Genomic DNA, 18391 nt, shown 5'->3' on the forward strand with positions numbered 1-18391 from the left:
AATATTATATTAGCCAAATTCAATATTAAAAATCATTTTACCCCTCCTGCTGTAGCTGCTGGAGCTTCAGAGTATTTTGCCATACCAGGAGTTACAACAGTTGTTACTGCATTTAAAGCTCTGAAGTTCACTTATGTCAAGCAAAAAAGTACAAAAATGGAGTTTTCAAGTTACTTACAGGACAAAGACATTGTAACACTTCACTACTATTACACTCTATGTTAACATCAGCTACATTAGTTCAGTTTGTGCTACACCAATATCAAGCAGAGTGCCTCAGGGATTGGTCCTGGGGGCAGTTTTGTTCAATGTCTTCATCAATGACCTGGAAGATGGCATATAGTGCACCCTCACCAAGTTTGCAGATGACACCAAGCTGGGGGAAGTAGTAGATATGCTGAAGGGTAGGGCTAGGATTCAGAGTGACCTAGGCAAATTGGAGGATTGGGCCAAAATAAAACTCATGAGATTCCACAAGGATAAGGGCAAAGTCCTGCACTTAGGATGGAACAATTCCATGCACGAGTACAGGCTGAGGGCTGACTGGCTGGGAAACAGCTCTAGAGAAACGGACCAAGGGATTACAGTGGACAATAAGATGAATATGAGCCAACAGTGCACCCTTTTTTCAAAGAAGGTTAACGGCATGCTGGGCTGCATTGGTAGATGTGTTGCCAATAGGTGAGTGGAGTCTTCACAGCCTTGGCTGGCTCCAGCATCTGCCCCTGCACTGGACCTCCACTATCCTGCTGGTGCTGGCTGCAGCCAGCATGGGGGATCTCTGCAGCCTCCGCTGCCTCCCTAGTTCCCCCCAGTTCCCTCTTGGGGCCATCTTTTATATCTCTCACCGGGCAGTATTCCCTATTGATGTCACATGCCCGTGCTGGCTCCAGCTGTAGATAAGCACAGCTGATGAACTACGTGGATGTTTCTTCCTGGTGTGGCTCGTTTTGTGTTTGGCATCCTGAAATAGGTAAGTGGTTCTTCTTTTCAGGGTTTTCTCTCCAGGGTTGGGTTGCCACTGTTCTAGATTCCTCCATGGGCAGAGCTTCTTCCTCCCCTGTGCTTGTACCCCTAGGACATAACCCCCCCTTTCAGATGCCGTGGGGTGCTTTATTCTTCTGTCACAGGGTCCTACCTGTCATCTAGGGTGATTCTCTAGTCTGGTGCTCTGGGTCACTGGGTCTGTCTGGTCTCGTTCCTGCATCTGGATAAAAAAATCCACTACCACATCAGTTTTCCCTGGTCAGTGCAATATATGGAACTTAAATGGCTGTAATGCAAGGGCCCATCTTGTGATCTGTTCATTATTGGTCTTGGCTATACTAAGCCACTTTAAAGATGCGTGATCGGTCACAAACTTAAACTCCCTTCCCATCAGGTAGTACCTAAAATGTTCTACTACCCAGTAGATGGCCAAGCATTCTCTTTCTATTGTTGCATATAATGTTTCCTCTGGTAGTAGTCTGCAGTTGGCATAGGCGACTGGTCTCTCTACCCTATTGTCTTCCTGCATTAGGACTGCTCCGATAGCAGTTTCCGAGGCATCTGTCTGCAAGATAAAAGGTTTACAAAAATCAGGTGCATGTATCATGACGTCCTCACATAAGGCCTTCGTGAGCAGTTCAAAGTTTCGTATCATCTCCAATGTCCATTTTATGGTCTCTATCATTTGTTGTTTTAAGGCTTCTGTAAGGGGTGCCACTAGTTCAGAAAAACAGGGAACAAATCATTGATAATAGTTGATTAATCCTAGAAAGGATCTCAGCTGTCTGTTATTGTGGAGTGTTGTAAAGTTACAAATCGTTTCCACTTTGTCCACTAATGGCCTGATTGTCCCATGTCTGACCAAAAACCCCAGGTATTTGGTTTGTTTTTGGGTCAGAGCGCATTTTCATGGGTTTTCTGTCATTCCTGTTTCCCATAACTCTGACAGTATGGCCCTGAGAGTTCGTTTATGTTGTGTCCAGGTTTGAGAAAACACGATGATGTCATCTATATAAGCTGCAGCATATTCAGCGTGTGGCGCCAAAATCTGGTCCATTAGGCACTGGAACTTTGTGGCCACTCCGTGGAGCTCGAATGGCATGCAAATAAACTCATAGAGGCCCCATGGTGTCCCAAAAGCTGTCTATGGTCGATCTCTTTTGGCCACAGGAATCTGCCAATACCCCTTGGCAAGATTGAGCGTTGTAATATATTGGGCGTTCCTGATGCATTCCATCAATTCTGCTATATGGGGCATAGAGAATGCGTCAAAGACAGCCATTGTGTTCAGCCATCAGTAGTCAACACATAACCACAGAGATCTGTCTGGCTTAGGGACCGGGACCAACGGACTCCTCCATGGGCTCCTGGATGGATATATAACCCCATGTTTGAGCATCAATCTCCTTATGGACCTCTCCTAAGAGGTGAAGGGGTACAGGCCACCACCTTTCTTGTACTATAGCCCCTGGTGGTGTTTTTATAGTATGGTAGGTGTCCTGGACCCATCTGGATCCTCATGGAACATGTCCCTAAATTCCCTTACCAGTGTCTGTATCTCATGCCTTTGGAATGCCGACTGTTCTTCACCTATTTGGACCTGGTCTGTCCTAGCTGTCCCTTCTTCTTTAGTAACCCCTTGTGGCCTGAGGTCTTCAGCTTCTGCGTCCATAAAGGTGGCTCATCCCTTTGACTCCCGCCACTCCCGCAGGAGATTTACATGATAAATCTGTTTTTCTCGCAGGTGACTGGGCTGGTGGACCACGTAGTACACTGGTCCTACCTTGCAGGTTACTTCAAATGAATCCTGTCACTGGGCCAGTGGTTTACTTGTGGATGTGGGCAGGAAAACCAACACCCTCTGGCTGCGTTCAAACTCTTGTTCCTTAGTGCAAGCATCATATCTTTCTTTCTGGTGATGTTGGGCCTCATGCATATTATTTTTGGCCAAGTCCTGTACCACTTTGATCCTTTGTTGGAATTCTTGCTGGTAAGCATTTGGATCTCTCAGATTTCCCGTATCTTGTTCCCAATCTTCCCTTAGGGCTTGGAGCAGGCCCGTTGGGTGATGTACTTGTACCATCTTGAAGGGGGAGTATTTTGTTGAATCCTGTGGGGTGTCCTGGATTGCAAATAACACTAGTGGGAGGAGCAGGTCCCACCTCCGTGGATCCCCTCATATGCATCGATGCAGCATCCATTTTATTGTTCCATTGAGGAACTCTACTAGGCCATTGGTTTGTGGATGGTTCACCAAAGTGTGCAGGTGTTTTATCCGGAGTGTATGGCACACAACTCGTAACACCCCAGACATAAAATTTTGCTTTTGGTCAGTTAGTATTTCTTTTGGTATCCCCACCCTGGCTATCCATTTAATGACCTCTTCCGCTATTTGTGGGGCTGTCAGCACTCAAAGTGGCACTGCCTTAGGGTACCATGTGTCATAGTCCACGAATACTAATATATATTGATGCCCAGAGCTGCTGCAAGGAAGGGGCCCAACCACATCTATTGCTATCCTCAAAAAAGGGACATCGATGATGGGCATAGGTTGAAGAGGAGCTATGTTGGGTGATCTTCCCTCACCTTCTGGCACTCAGGACAAGCTGCGCATTCGCAAGCAACATCTTCCCCCAACCCTGGCCAGAAGAATCACCGAGTCACCCTGACGTTGGTTTTGCCTCAGCCCAGATGTCCCCCCAGTGGGGCTTGAATGAGCTAGCCACCATATAACTTGGCAGAACTGGGTAGGAACCACCAACTGTGTTCCTTCAGGCTCCCCCATCTTTCCCTGCTGTACGTGGTACAAAAGTTGATTCATTACCTCAAAGAGAGGGGCCCTGATGGGTGCCAATGTCAGACTGTCACTGGCATTGTATGCCTGCATTCTGAGCATCTGAAGTTCATGATCTTCCTTTTGGGCTTCTCAGAACTGCAGACTACTTGCTATGCTGCAGAGATCTATCTCATCTGCCTCATCATCTGATCTCTCCTCTTTCTTGAGTTCACCCAGCCATCCTTCATGGTTATGGATCTGCCTCCGCTCCACTTCAGCATCCTGAACCCTGTCCAGGGTGTCATATATCTGTGTCCAGTCCCTCTCTAACAGCATGTCGCATGCCAGCTGGGGCACCCACCACACCCACTAGTAGTTCTTCCTGGTGCTCCATCACCCGAAGTTGTACCCAGTGACAGTCAATCTTCTTTGTTTCTCCATGGAGACAAGTCACCATCACCAGGTCTGCCCTCCGACCCCTCTGGGGCGTAATAAGGTCAGCCCTCACTATGGACTGGGTGCATCCTGAGTCCTATGTAGCCTGTACTGGGAAGTTTCCTACACAGGCTTTCATGACAGGCCATCCCCAAATTGCACTATCTCCTCCTGCTGCATAGTGGCAGTCCATCAGTTCACTCGTTTCATGCTGTCTTCGTCCTTCCGCCTGTGTCCTTGGGACATTATCTGGGTGTCGCTGCTTGGTTGAGCTACTTGGACAATCTCTTGAGAAGTGCCCATTCTTCCCACACTGAAAGCAGATTGTAGCCCTTGTTGTGCCCCGGTTGGGTGGCCATTTCCTATTGGGCTCCTTCAGTAATGGAGCTACTGGGCCAGGGTTTCTCTTCTCCTGGATATATCCTGCTTCCGATGCTGCAACGGCCTTTGCTAGCTTTAAGGCTTCTTTGCAAGTGTGTGGAGAATGTTGGCGGGCCCAGTGCTGTGTTCGTTCTTTTAGATCATTTTGAAATTGCTCCAGCAGGATCTGATTTGTTAGAGCATCTCTATTGTACAGTGCGGGGCTCACCCATTTATTCAAGAGGTCCTGTAGTGACTGTAATAATACCTTGGGCCATCTCTCTTTGGGCCCCTTCTGCGGCCAGAACAGCTTTTGGTAATGCTCTGGGTTGATCTCCAGCCTATACAAGATAGCCATTTTCACCCATTTGTAATCATGGGCTTTGTCTCTTGGTACAGCATGCTAGGCCACCTGGGCCTTGCCCACAACAAGCATGCCTAGCTGACTGGCTCAATACCTTTTATCAAGCTGGTCATTATGGTGTGGTGTTCGAAGGCCTTGATATAAGTTTCCGGTTTGTCATCTCGGGTCATCTTCAGGATCTTGAAGGAAATCAAACTGTGTTGCAATGAATCCTGCTGTCGGTCCATCATTTGCTGTTGGGTATCCAGGATCTGTGTCAGGGCTTGTAGGCTTTGACTTAGTATGTCCAGAGAAGCCATGGCTGCGGGTTGCATACTGCTGTATTCTTCAATAGCCAGGTCTTCCTGCCATTTCCTGGCCAATGTACTATTTTGTGCCCACCTCGATTTGAATATTCACTCCCACACTGCTCTGGCACATGTGCCTGATGTCGGGTGCAGTGAGGCTTCATGTGTCTTCTGAAGAAGCCCTCGATTACCCTGGGGAGGACCCCAAAACTCACTTGCCATGACTTCACATGGATCTTCAGTGATGGGGTCTCCCATTGAGGGTCCCTCGGGAATGGTCACACCTTCTGGTGGATTTATGCAGGGCTCCACCTCCCTTGTACCCCATCCATGCAGCAGCCCTTGAGATAAGCCTCTTGATGTTATGCAGCTTGCCTTCCAGTTACATCAATTCCTGATATTTGCGCCCTTTTTGAGTCGTCAGTGTTACTCTCCTGGGTTGGACTTTGGGTAACTAGATACCCAGCTCTCCGGTGTACCTCCCTCTGGAGGCTTGATGGTTGCTTGGTGGCTCTGTATACTGCTATCGTCTTTGGAATGCTGGCTGTCTCTCGCTGCTGAAGGATCATGGGCAACCAACAACAAACAAACAAAAGAAAAGGAACCCTATATAATAACCTGTGCCAAGAGGAAATGAAGAAGTATGCAATAAGGAGGGGAAGAAAAGAAAAGGAACTATTCAAAGAGAATAAAAAAACAAGGAAAAGGGAGGGATCGTTGGGCTAACCAGCCCCTCTACCCTCCAGCCCTACCCTGTGCCTCAGTGTGCCCTGCTGCATGGCTCCGGGGTCTCACCCCTGCCAAAGTCCTCTTTGGCTCTTCCTCAAGCCGGCTCCACTATTATGCCCTGGTGCCATCTATAGCTGGTGAGAGGAGTCTTTGCAGCCTCTGCCAGCTGCAGCATCTGCCCCTGCACTGGACTTCCATTATCCTGCCAATGCTGGCTGCAGCTGGTGTGGGGGATCTCTGCCGCCTCCACTGCCTCTCTCATTCCCCACAGTTCCCTCTTGGTGGATGGCGTTCCCCACTGACGTCACATGCCCGTGCCAGTTCCAGCTGCATATAAGCACAGTGGATGAACCATGCGGGTGTTTCTTCCTGGTGTGGCTCATTTTGTGTTTGGTGTTCTGAAACAGGTAAGTGGTTCTTCTTTTCAGGGTTTTCTCTCTGGGGTTGGATTGCCACTGTCCCAGATTCCTCTGTGGGCAGGGATCCTTGCTCCCTCATGCTTGTACTCCTGGGACAAAGTGATTCTTCCTCTCTATTCAGCAGTGGTGAGGCCACATCTGGAGTACTGTGTTCAGTTTTGGGGCCCCCATTATAGAAAGGATGTGGACAAATTGGAAGAAGTCCAGCAGAGGATGACAAAAATGGCTCAAGGTCTAGGGATCATGACTTATGAGGAAAGGCTGAGGGAACTGGGTTTATTTAGTATAGAGAAGAGCAGACTGGGGGGGTGGGATTTAATAGCAGTCTTCAACTATCTGAAGAGGGATTTGAAAGAGGATGGGGCTAAACTGTTCTTAGTGGTGGCAGATGACAGAACAAGGAGCAACAGTCTCAAGTTGCAGTAAGGGAAGTTTAGGTTAGATATTAGGAAGATTTTTTTCTCACAAGGAGAGTGGAACAAATTATGCAGAAAGGTTGTGGAATCTTCATGGTTTGGTGGTTTTTAAAACCCAGCCTAGCTTTGGCTGGCCTGATATACTTTGGGATGGTTGGGATGGTTCTGCTTTGAGTAGGTTGTTGGACTAGATGACTAGCTTCTGGAGGGACTGGACATATTTAACTCAGCTGGTCTTCACAATCTCCACCCCAGTGCTGCGGGAATTAGCAGAGGTCATTGCGGGACCCCTGGCATGGCTTTATGAGCACTCATGGTGCTCTGGGGTGGTGCCAGATGACTGGAAAAGGGCCAATGTGGTTTCCATTTTCAAAAAAGGGAGGAAGGAGGACCCAGGAAACTACAAACCTGTTAGTCTTACTTTGATCCTGGGTAAGCTTTTTGAGTGAATTATCCTGGCACATTTCCGCGAGGGGCAGCAGGGGAGATTATGCTTAGGGGCAACCAACATGGGTTCATTAGAGGCAGGTCCTGTCAGACCAACCTGGTGGCCTTCTATGACTAGGTTACAAAATACTTAGATGCAGGGGTAGCAGCGGACATAGTCTTTTTGGACTTTAGGAAGGCCTTTGACACTGACTCTCACCTCATTCTCATTAAAAACTAGGGGACTGTGGCCTCATCACCTACACAGTGAAATAGGTAACTAACTGGCTGGAGGGCCACACACAGAGAGTGGTGGTGGATGGGTCATATTTTACCTGGAGGGATGTGGACAGTGGGGTTCCACAGGGCTCGGTCCTTGGGCCTGCACTGTTTAACATCTTCATCAGCGACTTGGATGACGGGGTAAAAAACACCTTGTTCAAATCTGCAGATGACACTAAGATGTGGGGAGAAGTGGGCATGCTAGAAGGGATGAATAGGTTGCAATCAGACCTAGACAGGTTACAGGGATGGGCAGATGAAAACAGGATGGTTTTCAACACTGACAAGTGCAAGATGATACACCTGGGGAGGAAGAATGAGCAGCATACCTACAGGCTGGGGAACTCCCTTCTCATCAGTGCAGAGGTAGAAAAGGATCTTGGAGTCATTATTTATGCCAAAATGAACATGGGCCGTACCTTGTCATTCATCCACAGATGCATCTGAAGCAGGTCCAAGGAGGTGATGCTCCCCCACTATGTGACACTGGTCAGGCCGCAGTTGGAGTACTGCATTCAGTTCTGGGCACGGACTTCAGGAGGGATGTGGACAACATGGAGAGGGTCCAGAGGAGGGCCACCCGCATGATCGGGGGCAGCAGGGCAGGCGCTACGAGGAGAGGCTAAGGGACCTGAATCTGTTCAGCCTCCAGAAGAGAAGGCTGAGGGGGGATCTAGTGGCTATTTAAAAACTAGTTGGAGGGACCAGCAGGCATTGGGGGAGTCCTTGTTACCCGAGCACTACCAGGAGTGACTAGAAATAATGGTCACAAGCTGACAGAGGGTAGATTTTTGGCTAGACATCAGGAGGTGCTACTTCACTGTCAGGGCAGCTAGGATCTGGAACCAACTTCCAAGAGAAGTGGTGCTGGTTCCTACCCTGGGGGTCTTTAGGAGGAGGCTAGATGAACACCTTGCTGGGGTCATTGACCCCATTACTCTTTCCTGCCATGGCAGGGGGTTGGACTTGATGATCTGCTCAGGTCCCTTCCGACCCTACCAACTATGAAACTATGAAACTATGTCCTGATGTCCCTTCCAATTATATGATTCTAAGTCTCTGCCTGCAGTAACAGACTAAGGCTCCTGGTGAGATCCTGACCTATCTTTCTTGTACCTCCCTCTAGGTCTGTTTGGATATGGTCCTCATCTTGCTTAAGAAAATGTGATTTCCTTTACATCATAATGTAATGGTAAGTTGAAGCTATTCCAAGTTTCTCTTCCCCCTTCCATTGCCTGTCTTTTTCCAGGTGATTCATAAAATTGAATGCAAGAAAGGGTCATATCATTTAACATGTCTTCTCACATATTAGGGTAGATGGGTAGATCCAGGATTTTGTAAAGGGGGCTGCAGAAGCAGCAACTGACAGTACAGAGGTCTGCTCCTAGTCCCACCTCCATTTGCCTCCCATCCCCCGCCCCACTGCACTGGGATAGGCAGACTGCCATGGGAGGAGTAACTGGGTTCTTTTCTTAGGTCCCTGAATCTGGTAAGAATTTCCTCCCCACACACACTTGCCCCCTCTCCTTCCCTTCCATGCCCAGTAGCACATCCTCTCTCCTTCCATCCCATTCCCTCACGTCCCTGGACACTGCCACTTCTGCTGCTGCTGCTTCTAGGTTCTCAGGGGTAGAGTGATCCAGAGATGCTCTTGCTATACTCGAGATGGGTAGCATGGGGAGCCAGGTTCAGCTGGGGGCAACAGCAGCAGTGCCAGTGGTAGGTAGGCTCCCTGAGCCTGTGGAGCAGAAAACACCCAGGGATATCAGGGAGAATGAGGGAACCCACCTGCCACTGCTGCTACTGTCTCTGGCTGTGCCTGGATCCTGCCCAGCTGGAGCAGGACAGGAGCAGCTCTGGAATTCTTCTCATCCCTGGAGCAGATAAGGACAGTAGGGATAGCAGCAATGATATGGTGGGTGTAGGGTGAGAGGGAATTGAGGAGGGGAGGTACTGCTGAGTAGGGAAGGGAAAAAAGTGGGGGTTTCTAACCTGGTCTAGAGACTAACAAAAAAATCCCTAGCTACTGCTTCTCCAGCATAGTGGTGAATGAGGGGTGTGATTACATCACTGCAACCCTCTCTGGATCCAAGTTTGTACAGGCTATAGATTGTTTTTCCTTAAAGCTAACTTAAAGCATATCTCTTAGAAAGATGACAACTATAGGCCAATCAGCCTAATCTCTACCCCAGGGGAAATCCTGGAAAACCTCATTAAAGAATGTGTGTGTGATACGCTCATGAAAGGTAAGATTCCGAACAACAGCCAGCATGATGCTGTCATGGGCAGGTCTTTTCTTACCAATCTCATCTCCGTCTATGACCAGGTTTTTTGCCACCTGGACATGGGAGATGAGGTAGACATTATATACCTAGACTTCCAAAAAGCCTTTGATCTAATAACCCATGATAGCCTTGTGGGAAAACTGGAAAATTGTGGGCTTAGCTGCTCAATGGTTCAATGGGTGGAAAACTGGCTACAGAGTAGGACCCAGAGAGTTCTCATGAGTGGATTTGTGTCATTCTGGTATGAAGTGGCCAGTGGTGTCCCTCAGGGGTATGGGCTTGGACCAGTGCTTTTCAACACCTTTATCAATGATTTGAATGATGGAGTGAAAAGCTTGCTGGACAAGTCTGCAGATGACATCAAGTTATTGGGCAGTGTGGTCATGCCAGAAGATAGGTTGCAGATACAGATGGACCTGGACAGGCTAGAGAGTTGGGCAGACTGGACCCAAATGAACTTTAACACTTCCAACGGTAAGGTGCTCAAAGTGGGGGGCAAACAACCCTCAACATACATACAGACTCAGTGGTGACAGCTTGACCTGCACCACAGCCAAAAAGGACCTAGGGGTAATGATTGCCCATCGCATGAATATGAGCTGTCAGTGCAATGCAATGGCTAGCAGGGCAAATAACACACTGGCATGCATCAACTGATGCATCTCATGTAAAACTAAGGAAGTGATATTGCCTCGGTATTCAGCATTGGTGAGACCACAATTGGATTACTTCATCCAGTTCTGGGCTCTGCACTTCACTAAGGACATGGAAAAACTTGAGAGGGTCCAGAACAGAGCCATGTATATGGTCAGGGACTTGCAAGGCAAGCCATAAAGGGAAAGGCTGAGGGACCTGGGCTTCTTTAGTCTAAAGAGAAGGTTGAGAGGGGACTTAATAGCAGCTTACCACTATATCAGAGGAGTGCATGAGAAGCTCAATGAGCAACTGTTTATTAAGGCACTCATGAGGACCAGGACCAATGGATGCAAACTCCTGGAAGGCTGCTTCAGGCTTAATATCAGGAAAAACTCCTTCACAATCAGGGTGTCCAGACTGTGGAATAAACTCCCTCCACAGGTGGTGCAATCATCTACCCTGGATGTTTTCAGGAGGAGACTGGACAGGCACCTCGCTGGGGTCAACTGACCCAAGTTGTCACATGACTGTCCAGTTGTCTTCCTGCCTGGGGGACAGGGAGGTGTGGAGGGCAGGTGAGGTGTACCTGATGATCTGTGGGGTCCCTTCCAGCCCCTAACAATCTATGAATCTATGACAGCAAATCTAGCTCTAGTTCAGACTGAAGTAAAAAACATGGCTGATGAATGGTGATCATTGCTTAGACTGCTTAGATTTTTTGACTTGGTAACAAATAATAATATAATATTTTAATTAAAAATAACACAACAATTAATCACACATTAAATGGATTAAGGGCTCTGTTACTGACAGATCTCATAAAGTAGTTATTAGTAGGGTGTCCTCATTGACAGATAGCATTTCCTTTTGGAGATCTGTGGAAACTGGTAATAGGCCTGATGCCATACAATATTTTCAAAAATCTCTGCTGATAAAATTTGTAGGTGGAAAGGATTGTCAGAGTGATAAATGATGAGGAAAGGAGTTACGCAGAATGATTGGGCTCACTTGGTAAACTAGACTCGTTAAAATTAATTTTAAAAAGCAGACAAATGCAGAGTTATAGTCTTAAAAACATGATAAGCTGTGCAGCATACAAAACAGAGGACTCCTTCCTTGAAGGTAGTGACTCTGGAGGATCATAGAGAACAACATGAGCTCCCAGTGTAATTCTGTGGAAAAGAAGACTAAGGTGATTCTTGGTTGTATACACAACAGCAGTAGGGAGATAATTTCACCTCTGTATAGGATATCAGTGAGACTGGTATTTAAATTATGCTATACTAAAGGTGTACACATATTTAAAAAAGGATGTTGAAAAATTGCAGAGTGCAGGGAAGAGCCACACAAATAGATATAAGGTCTGGAGAAAATGCCTAATGAAAAAGAAAACTTAATCTGTTTAGTTTATCTTAAGAAAAGATTAAGACTTAACTTGATTATAAGTGTCTAAAGATCTTCATGTGAAAAAATACTAGATTCTAAAGCACTTTTTAATCCATCAGAGAAAGGCATAACAAAACCAATGGCTGGCAGCTGAAACCTGACAAATTCAAATTAGAAATCAGGCACATACTTTTAGCAGTGAGAGTGATTAGCCACTGGAACAAATTACCAAGAGCAGTGGTATATTCTCACTTATTGATGTCTTCATATCCTTTCTGGAAAATGTTAGTTAGCCAAAGCACAACTTAAGCTTTAACCAAAAACAAGGTATTGGGCTCAATACAGTGGTAACCAGATGAAATGTAATGGTCTGTGATATATAAGAGCATAGACAGGATGGCCTAATGGCCCCTTCTGTACATAAAGTTAAACAAAGCTGTGAAGAAGATGAGATGCTCCCCATCTTCTTCAAGTGAGACTCTCAGCTTCCTAAATCCCAAATTCCCATTGGCTATATTGTAACTATTGCTCCTTTCCTATCTAGCTAGCTAGCTATCATATCATATCATATCCCTTTTTGTTGCAATTTTTGGTGAAGCACATTTTTTCCCTTTCCCCTCATGTTTGTCAGCACCCAGAACCCATTGCAATCATGAGGTACCATCAACACTGCCTCCAGAAGATACTCCAAAACCAGTGGGAATATAGATGCACCAATGTTAGTGTCCTCCTACAAGCAAACACCATGGCTAGGAAGAGAAGTTACATATAAACCAGTTTAAGTGGTCAGGAACTGGTGTAAACCTGTAACAGAACATAAGTTCAGTGCACATAAACCATTTTCAAAATGGCCGAAACCTGGTGTAATGTAGTATCAGACTTAACTGATTTGGGTCAAATCTTTTTATGGAACTTCTGTCCCAGACCCTTTCCTGATTTAAGTTCAATCAGAGTCCCTCAGCATCTTGGCAGACTTTTCAGACCTGGGCTGGGCTCTCTGTTCCAAAGGAGCAAGGTTGACCTCACCCCCAGGTGCCCACCCGCAGCTGCCAGCAGGGACTTTTCTATCCTTAGAAGCCAGGAATAGGTTGAATTTAACTGCCTCACCCTCTGCTATGTCAGGGAATTGACCCAGCTCCCAGGCAGGGTGGGCGAGTAGAGCCCCCCACTGCTGGCTTCCCTCCTCTGCTGGACACAGGGTGGTTATTTTCACCTCCCTCTCCCTCCTCAGCTACCCTACAGGACCTGCCAGGCTGTGGGCTGCACTAAGCAGGGCGCCCTGTGCTGCAGGACAGTCTGGGGTGGGGGAGCCCCCTTCCTCCTCCAGTGTCAGCTGCACTGCACCTAGCCACAGCTTGGTGGGTGGAGTGGGCTGGGAGTCACAGAGGCTGTGCCAGGCAGAGCTGATGGGCAGTGGGGGCTGGCTCTGGCCATGCAGGGGTGGGGAGAGGAGTTGCCTGACACCCACAGGGAGCTTGGGGTGGGCTTGGCTCCCCAGCAGGGGCATGGACAAGGTGCTGGGCTGCTGCTCTGCCTAGGAGGTGCCAGGCAGCTCCACTGCTATGCCCTCCCACCAGTCTGGCTCCAGCAAAGTGAAAGCACCAGGGGCCATGTTCACTCCACCACTCCTGGGATGCATCAGGGGTCTACAATGGAGGTGGGAGAGGGAGGGGGAGGAAGCTGCCATTTTTCCTCACCACTTCCTTCTCAGCCAGCTTCCCAGCTGGGGAGAACATGTTGTGGGGTGATTTTCCCAGCTTCTGGCTTCAGGGAAGCCTGCAGTCACCACCTAAGCCAGGAGCTTGGGTGATCACCCAGCCATGCCCCCTCCCCAGCTGGCTGAGGAGGGAGCAAGTGGGGGGGAGACTTCCCACCCCCTGTGCTGGGTAGAGCCTTACTGGGGTCCAAATCCATGCCAAAGGGGAGCAGCTTTCCCCGCCCCCACTCCCTACTGAGCTGGCCCACTGGCCAAACATGGGGTGTGGCCAGGTGATTGGCCCAGCTCAGGAAGAGGAGTAAAGCCCCCACTGCAGGCTTCCCCACAACTGGGAGCTAAGCTGATCACCCCACCATGTTCCTTGCTTGGCCAGCAGGCCCCCTGAAAAGGGATTGCGGAGAGGGAAACACCCCCCTGCCTGATTTTGGACTCCAGCTAGGCTGTGCCTAGCGCAGGGGTCGGAAGCGCACAGTGGTGGCCATTTTCACCTCCACTCTCTCCTCAGACAGCCTGCCAACCAAGCAAGGAGCATGGCTGGATGATTAGCCCAGCTCCTGGCTGCAGAGAAACCTGCAGTGGGGCTTTACACTTTGCCTGAGCTGGAAGCTGGGCCATCACACAGCCACTCCTCCTGCTCAGCCAGTGGGCCAGCTGAGTAGGGAGTGGTGGGAAAATGGCCCCTGCTGTGGGCTTCTCACCCTATGTGGGGTGGGGAAGTCCCTGTTCCCCCGAGCACCACCAGGAGTGACCAGGAATAATGGTCACAAGCTGGCGGAGGGTAGATTTAGGCTAGATATCAGGAGGTGCTACTTCACAGTCAGGGCAGCTAGGATCTGGAACCAACTTCCAAGAGAAGTGGTGCTGGCTCCTACCCTGGGGGTCTTTAAGAGGAGGTTAGATGAACACCTTGCTGGGGTTGTTTGACCCCAGTACTCTTTCCTGCCATGGCAGGGTGTCTGACTAGATGATCTACTCAGGTCCCTTCCAACCCTAGAAACTATGAAACTATGAAACTATGTGCTGGGCACAGCCTGGCTGGAGTCCAAAGCCAGGAGTTGGGTGGAGGTCAGGCACCAGTCTCCCTCCACCTGCTTGCAGTGGTGCCAAGCTCTTGTGGGGGGAGGAGGGTGCTGTGGGCCATGGGCATGGGCAGTGGCAGGAGGAGGCAATGGGCTGCCACAACCTGGTCCAGCCTGGCCCTGCAGCCTAGGAGCATAGGCAGAGACTGGGCCGCAGCAGCCCACCCTGAGCATCTGGCACTGCTGTAAGCAGGCAGCAGGCAACAGGTGCCTCACCTCTGCGTGCCACGAGAATTCACTCTGCCACAGAGGCAGGGGGTGGGGAGCCACACTCCAGTCTGCCTAGAAACTGTAGTGCATGGGGCTGGAGGTGGGAGGTGGTGGGTGCTGATTCCCATGCCCTAGGAGTGCCCCAGCCTGGGAAATGCTACCACAGTGGAAGGCAGCAGTGAGCTGGGCTCCTCCACATCCCACAGCCAGGTCACATGCCCCTCCTCGCCCCATCCCTATGGCCACTGGCTGCTCCACAGAGGGACTTGGCCCAGGTGCATGTTGGTGCCCCCGCTGCTTCTGCCTGCAATGTAGGGATTAACCACCCCCCTTTCCCTCAGGGTACTGATGTCTGGCCCCTGTGGCCCTGGGTGAACAGCTGTGGGTGCATGAGTGGAGCCTGCTGGTGCCCAGACTGCCACCCCCTGTAATGGAGGGATTATACTCCTGTTACCCCTTAGGCTCCCAGGGTCTGTCCCCATCCCTGCTTCTGGCAGAAGCCAGTTAGTGAGTGGGGTGGAGGTCTGGGGACCCCTGACAGGGGCTGCTACCCTTCTACCCCTCCAGACACACCTGGGATGTGGTTCTTGTGGGCCAGGGTGGGAATTTAAACATCTCCCTAATCACACTCAGGCTTGTCCAGGCCTGGCCATGTCTCTTCCCTCAGCTTAATTTTCCTTCAGCTGAGGGCTCACTCTCGCACCCCCTAGCTTCTGTTCTGAGCCACTGCAGGCATGTGCCTGCATTTCCAGAGTTAAAAGTGGATGCCTGTCCACTTGCAAATTGGTTCAGTCTATGCAGGTTAGAGTAACCTGCAAAGATTGCATCAATTCAGGCTCAGGCTTTTGAATGTCTGTCCCTAACCCACAAGTATTGAGATGATGAAAGCTTGTGCCTCTCTGAAGCAGATTGAGTGTACCATTGCCAGTCTTAGTGTTTCCCTTGAATTGAATGGATATGTTATTTAAAGGCTCATTAACTAGATAATGTTATAGGCATGAACAAAGTACAATTACAATGGTGTAATTGGTTTAACATTTTGCATTAACCCATTAGGTGATTCCTACATGTTTATAGAATCTTTTCATATAGATTGGACAAAATAATTTGAGAAATTGTTATCTTCTGGGACTTGCCTTTTGAAATTTCCCCTGGAATCTGACTTTTCACTGGTGTCTGTTTTTTTTCCCTCCAACTTGCAGGTGACCCATGTTCCATCACAAGGCTAATGGGTTATAGGGAAGAAAAATAAGCTGTACTGTTGAGCAAGTTGGCTTGGCATGTACAGGCACCCTTTATGTCCAAACCTGTATGCCTCCAATCCAGCTCAAGGTTTTAATATATTTGTCTTAATGTTTGCTTTAACTCTGATTTATACACAGATAATTTCTAATTCATTGAGAGATCACACTCAGTTATGCAGAAAGTCACTTGCTGCACTGCTATATAATCAGTTAGTCTTCTGAATTGAGATTGATTGCCACTGGAAATGAAATCCTCTAGAACTAATCATCTGTATGTAGGTGATCTCATATCCCAACAATAGAAACCATTAAATAGACCCTGAATCCTATTATATCTGATGTTAAATGTGAAGAGCAACGTGAATATTTTTACATTTCCTTTTTGGTTTAATCCTTCTACTCTCACTGGTTAAATTCCACCCCCCCCAATGAAAATTACTTTCTGAATTTCTTCTATTCCCTTCTATTCTACGTGCTTGGGAGAAATCAAGCACTGATCATGTTTTCAAGATGCTTTTGACTATGCTTTCTTTTATTTTTGTTAAATGGTCTACCTTGACACCAGAGTAAAACTATACAAAAAATCTGACATCCTAATAATTTGTTTTCCTTAAGGAAACATCAAATTTTCCATCTATTGCTTATAAATAGCTGAGTAATTTGCAGTGTCCTTTTTTTTTTTCTCCCTTTTTGGTATAAGCTTTCCAGCCTGTCTCTAAATCAGTTTTTCAGATTTACTTAAAATCAAACAAGACAGCAAACAGCCTACTGAAAAAAATACAAATGAGATGGAGATCTGACCCCATAAGATGCTGAGCTCCTTTACCATCACAGTCCACATTATTATACAAAACTGGGAAGTAGTAATGACTTTTCATTTTTAAAATCAGTTATAGAAATAATATCAGGGGATGAAATTTAGTGAAGAACATCTTTTATCTTCTAATATCTAGTAGCCAGGAAACCATGATGTTTCTGACATCAAGGAATCACTGGTTAAAATGCATAAGCAAGTCTAGGAGCAAGGGGTTGTAACTCAGGAGTACCCTATCCAAGGGAAATGTCTTATCACTAAACAGGTTCCATCTCACCCACTGTCTTTTTAGCCTGTGTCTCATTGTTTGTTGCATAGTGGATTAGTGTCAGTCAAATAAGCAATCAGTGCCCACACACCAATCTAGCTTTTAGCTTGGTGTTTATGGCACCCTTAGGGCACTGGGAAGTGGGATATGTGTGTTGAAACCCAATGGACACATTCAGACGTGCAGGCACGTGTGGTTTGTGGCACCACAAACCTCTTTGCAGTGCTATGAACTTCATGTCTGGAATGTTAAAAAGTTCCTTGAGCCGCAAATTTGCAGCAGGGTGACAAATATTGCTACTGGGAAATTCCAGTAACAAAAAAGATGGTTAGAAAAAAAGTGACATGATGCACATAATAGGATTATGTGCCAGCAGACACAAGCTTTGTCCTTCAAGCAGACAGACACTTTGGCTGCTGGCCAAAGTGTCTCCACTCCTTTAGTTGTGCCCTGGCTCCTCCAGCATGCCAGGAGCTGGGAGGAGTGGCGAAAGGACAGTTTGCTTGGGGTGGGGCAATCTGCCCCACTCCTAAGCACATGTGCAGGGGCATGTGCTGCGGCAAAAGCAGCAGCACAAATTTGTGCCACTATCTTTTTTGCTGCTGCAAGCACATGCCCCTGCATGTGGGGACATGCCCAACAAGGCCAGTTACTGGATGAGTGCCCTAACCATTAGGTAATTACATAAAAGATGCATAGTGCTATTGGTGTATTAGAAGAAAAGAGTAAACCAGCCCCCTCTATGCAAAGGGATAACTTTGGGCACTGATATCAAGAAACCAGTTTCAAACTCAATCCCAGCCTCAGGGATACGCCTAAGACAGAGATGCATGGAACTTGAGATACACCTTTGTTTTTGGCATTTCTCATTGGTTGAGTTAGGTATCCTCCCTGCCCTAGCACACTGAACTTTGTGAATCTCATTCCTTGGTATCTAATTCACTTTGTGGATCTGGCCTTTAGTTATTGAACCTTGCTGCCTTGGCAGTGACAAATTCTGATTCACTTAGAGCTGAATCTATTTACTGGTCCATATTTAGCAATTTTTTACATTCATTTCCTATATATTTTACTGTAATGTAACCAAGGGAGAACACTTTTGTAATCACAGATGGCTGTACAGTAAACACTGCTAATTGATAATTGCTTTCTTTTTTTGGTGCCGACTGTACATCTCAACTTATATTAGAATCTTTTTTTGGTGGGGGTAACTTTTTGCCAGAAGCCAGACTGGCTCAGATTCCCAGCTGGTATAAATCATCATTTCTCCA

Source organism: Gavialis gangeticus, unplaced genomic scaffold (assembly GCF_001723915.1).
Source record: "Gavialis gangeticus isolate Ggan-Ray unplaced genomic scaffold, GavGan_comp1, whole genome shotgun sequence".
Classification (NCBI taxonomy): Eukaryota; Metazoa; Chordata; order Crocodylia; family Gavialidae; genus Gavialis; species Gavialis gangeticus.